This window comes from Amblyraja radiata, chromosome 8 (assembly GCF_010909765.2).
Source record: "Amblyraja radiata isolate CabotCenter1 chromosome 8, sAmbRad1.1.pri, whole genome shotgun sequence".
In the NCBI taxonomy this organism is placed as follows: Eukaryota; Metazoa; Chordata; class Chondrichthyes; order Rajiformes; family Rajidae; genus Amblyraja; species Amblyraja radiata.
In genome coordinates this window covers 6955895-6962170 of record NC_045963.1, presented here as the reverse complement: position 1 = coordinate 6962170, position 6276 = coordinate 6955895, and positions in this window count along the sequence as shown.

Here is a 6276-nt window from a genome sequence, read left to right as displayed (position 1 = left end):
AGCACCGCCATTCATTGTGATCATGGCTGATCGTCCCCAATCAGTAACCCGTGCCTGCCTTCTCCCCATATCCCTGGACTCCACTAGCCCCTTGAGCTCTATCTAACTCTCTCTTAAATCCATCCAGTGACTTGGCATCCACTGCCCTCTGGGTGAAAAGTTTTTTCTCACCTCAGTCTTAAATGGCCTCCCCTTTATTCTAAGACCTGTAGCCCCTGGTTCTGGACTCGCCCAACATTGGGATCATTTTTTCTGCATCTAGCTTGTCCAGTCCTTTTATAATTTATATCTTTCTATAAGAACCCCCTCATCCTTCATCCTCCAGTGAATACAAGCCTAGTCTTTGTAGAATACAAGCCATCCTAGAAGTTGGCGTAGAAGCTCTAAATGACTTTGACCATATGCTGTGGGATCCCATACATTCGTAGTGTGCCCCAGAGGCTGTCTCGGTGGATGCTGTCAAATGCTTCCTCGAAACCAACAAAGTTGATGTATATCTGTCTCTGCCACTCTGTGCACTGTTCTATAATGTTAAGAAGGGCAAATATCTGGTCAATGCATCCCCTCCCACTACGAAATCCTGCCTATTATTTCCTGAGCTATCCAACCATTACAGTGTGCAGATACATGATAAGGAAATAACGTATAGTGCAAGGTTAAGCCAGTAAAGTTCGGTCAAAGGTAGTCCGAGGGTCACCAATGAGGTAGATGGTAGTTCAGATTGAAGATAAACACAGAATGCGGGACAGGCAGCATCTCTGGAGAACATGAATAGGTGATGTTTCACATCGGGACCCATTTTCAGACGCCCTGATCTCTTTTCCAGCTTTCTCCTGACCCGAAGAGTCACCTAGTCATGTTCTCCAGAGATGCTGCCTGACCTGCCGAGTTACTCCAGCACTCTGTGTCTAACTTTCCCAGAGCTGGTCTCTCTCCCCCACCCGCCTGCCCGATCCACCGCCCACTTGTTTGATGATGGTCCTATCCTCAAAACCAAATACAAACTCGGGGTAAAGAGCTCCCGTGAAACTCTTCCCCAACTGCGATGACCCCCTGGAATAGAGTCGCAGTCACACAGCAGGGAAACAGGCCCTTCGGCTCAACTACCCCATGCTGTCCAAGATGTCCCGTCTACCCTAGTCCTATCTGGCCATGTATGGCTCATATTCCAATGTACCCAAAGTCTAGAACTAAAGTCCAAGCCTTTCCTATACATGCACGTGTTCCAATGGTGTTATGGTACCTGCCTGCATGACCTCCTCTGGCAGCTCATTCCATACACCCACACCCCTCTGTGTGTGTATTCTGTATATGTTATGCATTCATTTATATGGAGTTGCGTTAACGGGCCTGTAAAGTTGCAGCGAGAATGTCACTCCCCGCCTTGAGTCCCGAGTCAGTCGGGGTTTATCCGGATGAGCGAGTCACCTCCATCTGCACCAACACGGAGCCTCCCAATCCCAGCACAGGGAACTAACTGCAGGTGCTGCAATCTAGAGCAAAACACAAAGTGCTGGAGGAACACAGCGGGGTCAGGCAGCATCTGTAGTCGGGACACTTCTTGACCGATGAAGTAAGGGGTGGGGAGGTAAAGATACAGGTGAAGCTCCCCCTCACCCCTCTTCACCAGCCGTCTCCTCCAACTCCATCAGTGTGAAGAAGGGTCCCCATCCGAAACATCCTCCACACACGCTGCCTGACCCGGTGAGTTCCTCCAGAACTGTGTGCTCGCTCTAGTTTTCCATTCACCCGAATATAACTGGGCGAGGCTCTATTAGATAGACACAAAAAGCTGGAGTAACTCGGTGGGACGGGCAGCATCTCTGGAAGGAAGGAAGGGGTGACGTTTCAGGTCGAGTCCCTTCTATGTTTGGTGTAAGCCAGATTGTGGATGATCAACCACGATCACATTGAATGGCGGTGCTGGCTTGAAGAGCCGTATGGCCTACTCCTGCACCGATTGTCTGTTGTCTATCATCTGGAGTTTCTTCCTACACTGGCTCTGGTAGAGTTCCACAAAAGATGAAGTGGAATTCTCTGTCTTAAAGGCGTGTGAGTTCATCACCGGCGGGCGGGTCATCCCTCTACCTGAGATAACAGGCTCACCACGCTCCAATCACCACCCCGTGCTCAGCACCACGCCAGGTATCCCCACCCAGTTGACGTGGACACTGATTGAGCTCGAGTCAGATGTTATCCCGAAAAATTTGAACTGTACCAAGTCTGAAGAAGGGTCACGACCTGAAATGTCTCCAGAGATGCTGCCCGTCCCGCTGAGTTACTCCAGCTTTTTGTGTCTTTCTTCAATATGAACTACTATCTACCTCATTGGTGACCCTCGGACTATCTTTGATCGGACTTTTCTGGCTTTACCTTGCACTGAAAGTTATTCCCTCATCATGTATCTACACACTGTAAATGCCTCGGTTGAAATCATGTATTGCCTTTCTGCTGAACCGCGGTACACGTGACAATAAACTAAAACTAACTAACTAACTAACTAACTAACTAACTAACTAACTAACTAACTAACTAACTAACTAACTAACTAACTAACTAACTAACTAACTAACTAACTAACCAACCAACCAACCAACCAACCAACCAACCAACCAACCAACCAACGAACTATAACTAACAAAATAACTAACTAACCAACTAACTAACTAACTAACTAACGAACGAACGAACTAACGAACTAACGAACTAACTAACTAACTAACTAACTAACTAACTAACTAACTAACTAACTAACTAACTAACTAACTAACTAACTAACTAACTAACAACTAACTAACTAACTAACTAGCTAACTAACTAACTAACTAACTAACTAACTAACTAACTAACTAACTAACTAACTAACTAACTAACTAACTAACTAACTAACTAACTAACTAACTAACTGTGGACCTTGAAATGAGAAGGGGAACAATGTTGAGACACCACGCCGCCTGTCTTGTACAGAACCACTACACGACAACAACCACTATCACATCCATGGACAGCGGTGACCAAAAGGTCAACAAACACTATCGGGGTCTCTCTGTCATAAATTCCCAGCCAAGGAATATTTAGCTTTGTAGGAAGGAACTGCGGATGTTGGTTAAACCGAAGATAGACATAAAAAGCTGGAGTAAAGGGCCTGTCCCACTTACGTGTCCTTGGCACGCAAATTGCGCGACCTCGCCGTCGCGTTGAGGTGCACGGGCATCGTATGGCTGCACGGGGCTGGTCCCACTGAGAAGCGCGGAGGGGTATGTAGTTGTGCGCGACATCGCGCGGGGCTCCGGAATTTTTGTAGTAAACTAAATCTTCGCGCGCCAACGGTATGTCGCGGAACTGACGGCCAAAGTGGGACAGGCCCAAGACACTGGCGCGACGCAACGTCTCACCTCCAACAGCAGCAGTAGCAGGCAAACGATCGCCGAGCTCGGCCTGGGGCTCACGGCCGTTGCTGATCCGGATCCGCCCCCACTTCTTCACCCAGAGCGGGGCAAGAAAATTGAAGATGGACACAAAATGCTGGAGTAACTCAGCGGGACCGGCAGCATCTCTGGAGAGAAGCAATAGGTGACGTTTCGGGTTGAGACCCTTCTTTCAGACTGAAGAAATGTCTCAACACGAAACGTCACCCATTGCTTCTCTCCACAGATGCTGCCGGTCCCGCTGGGTTACTCCAGCTTTGTGTCCATCTACAAATGCCGTCACACGCTCCAGACGGCTGTGCGGGCGCATGCAATCGCGCGCGACCTTCGCGGGACCGTCGCGCCTCAACGCGACCACCAGCTCGCGTAATTTACGTGCCAAGGACACGTAAGTGGGACAAGCCCTTAACTCAGCGGGGCAGGCAGCACCTCTGGAGAGAAGGAATTGGTGACGTTTCGGGTCAAGACCCGTCTTCAGAATGAGAGTCAGGGGGAAAGGGAAAGGAGACATCTAGACGGGTATATTAGAGAGAGATAGAACAAATGAATGAAAGATATGGAAACAAGTAACGATGATAAATGAAGCACCGAGCCCACAGCTAACAATGGCCTGTTTCCGTTATCAACGTTACTTTTATGCATATCTTCCATTTATTTGTTCTAAAGCTCTCTACATATCCCTCTTCTATATCTCACCGTCTATACCTCTCCCCTGACTCTCAGTCTGACGGGGTTCGACCCGAAACGTCACCTAATCCTGTTCTCCAGAGATGCTGCCTGTCCCGCTGAGCGACTCCAGCATTTTTGTGTCTATCTTCGATGTTTTATCTTTGCCCGGACTGGGTTATCTTTTGCAAGATCGCTCTCGGATATCGGGGATGAGGTTTAAACAGACGCCGTTCCGCCGGCCTCACCCGCAGAAGCTGTGAGATACCCTTGTTTCTGCGTCGCATCCAGAGTCTGAAGCGCTCGCTCAATCCTCAGTCAGGGTAGAATTTCGTTTGGTCCCGATGTATAGTCAAGTGGACGTGAATAAAGTGTATTTAAATCCCCAAGCTCGCCTACATCAAGTGACCCCGGTTCCTGGTGGAGAGAATGTTACATTTCCATAGTCTGAAGACATTTAAAATCCTGTTTCAATTTAGATCTTGTCACGTCTGAATATGTTGAACTTAGTTTATAGAGTGATCAAGCTGTACAGCACGGAAACAGGTCCTTCGGCCCACCTTGTCCATGTTGACACACAGAGCTAGTCACATTGGCCTGTATTTGGTTCATATCCCTCTAAACTCTTCCTACCCATATATCTGTCCACATCCACTTCTGTAGCTTCCTCTGGAAGCTCATTCCAGATACGAGTAGACAATAGACAATAGACGGCACACAAAAATGCTGGAGAAACTCAGCGGGTGCAGCAGCATCTATGGAGCGAAGGAAATAGGCAACGTTTCGGGCGAAACCCTTCTTCAGACAATAGACAATAGACAATAGGTGCTGGAGTAGGCCATTTGGCCCTTCGAGCCAGCACCACCATTCAATGTGATCATGGCTGATCATCCCCAATCAGTCCCGTTCCTGCCTTCTCCCCATATCCCCTGATTGCACTATCTTTAAGAGCCCTGTCTAGCTCTCTCTTGAAAGCATCCAGAGAACCTGCCTCCACCGCCCTCTGAGGCAGAGAATTCCACGGACTCACCACTCTCTGTGAGAAAAAGTGTTTCCTCGTCTCCGTTCTAAATGGCTTACTCCTTATTCTTAAACTGTGGCCCCTGGTTCTGGACTCCCCCAACATCGGGGACATGTTTCCTGCCTCTAGTGTGTCCAAGCCCTTAACAATCTCAATAAAAAAGTTGCCCTTGAGATCCCTCTTAAATGTTTCACCTCTCGCCTTAAGCATGTACCCTCTAGTTTTAGAATCCTCTGCCCTGGGGAATAGACTGTGAGCGTCCATTTTATCTGTGCCCCTCATGATCGTGTACACCTCAATAAGGTCACCCCTCAGCCTCCAACGCTCTAGAGAAAAAGTCCCAGCCTATCCAACCTCTCCCTGTAGCTCAAGCCCGCAAATCCAGGTAACATCCTGGTGAATCTCTGCACCCTCTCCAACTGATGACATCCTCTGTGTAGCTGGGCGACCAGAACTGTACACAGTGCTCCAAGCGTGGTCTCAGCTTATGTCGATTTCCTCGCCAAATGCTGCCAATGACAGTCAGAGAGGAAGCGTGAACAATCGTTGACGGCTGTGTGTACGGCCAGGTTACTGAGGACTTGGAACCGGAGATGCTCCAAAGCTGCAGATGTTGGGATCGAGAGCAGAACACAAAGTACTGGAGGAACTCAACGAGTCGGGCAGCATCTCTGGAAAGAAAGAATGGGCGACCCTTCTTCAGACTGAAAGTCAGGGGAGAGAGAGTTACAGAGATAAGGAAGGGTACGGTGTGAAAACGACAAATCAAAGGCGTAGATCAGCGGAAATGTAATATTTATTCATATTTTGCGGGACTGTCATATGAGGAAAGATTGAAAAGACTAGGCTTGTATTCACTGGAGTTTAGAAGGATGAGGGGGAATCTTATAGAAACATGTAAAATTATAAAAGGACTGGACAAGCTAGATGCAGGAACAATGTTCCCAATGTTGGGCGAGTCCAGAACCAGGGGCCACAGTCTTAGAATAAAGGGGAGGTTATTTAAGACTGAGGTGAGAAAAAAACGTTTTCACCCAGAGAGTTGTGAATTTGTGGAATTCCCTGCCACAGAGGGTAGTGGAGGCCAAGTCACTGGATGGATTTAAGAGAGAGTTAGATAGAGCTCTAGGGGCTAGTGGAGTCAAGGGATATGGGGAGAAG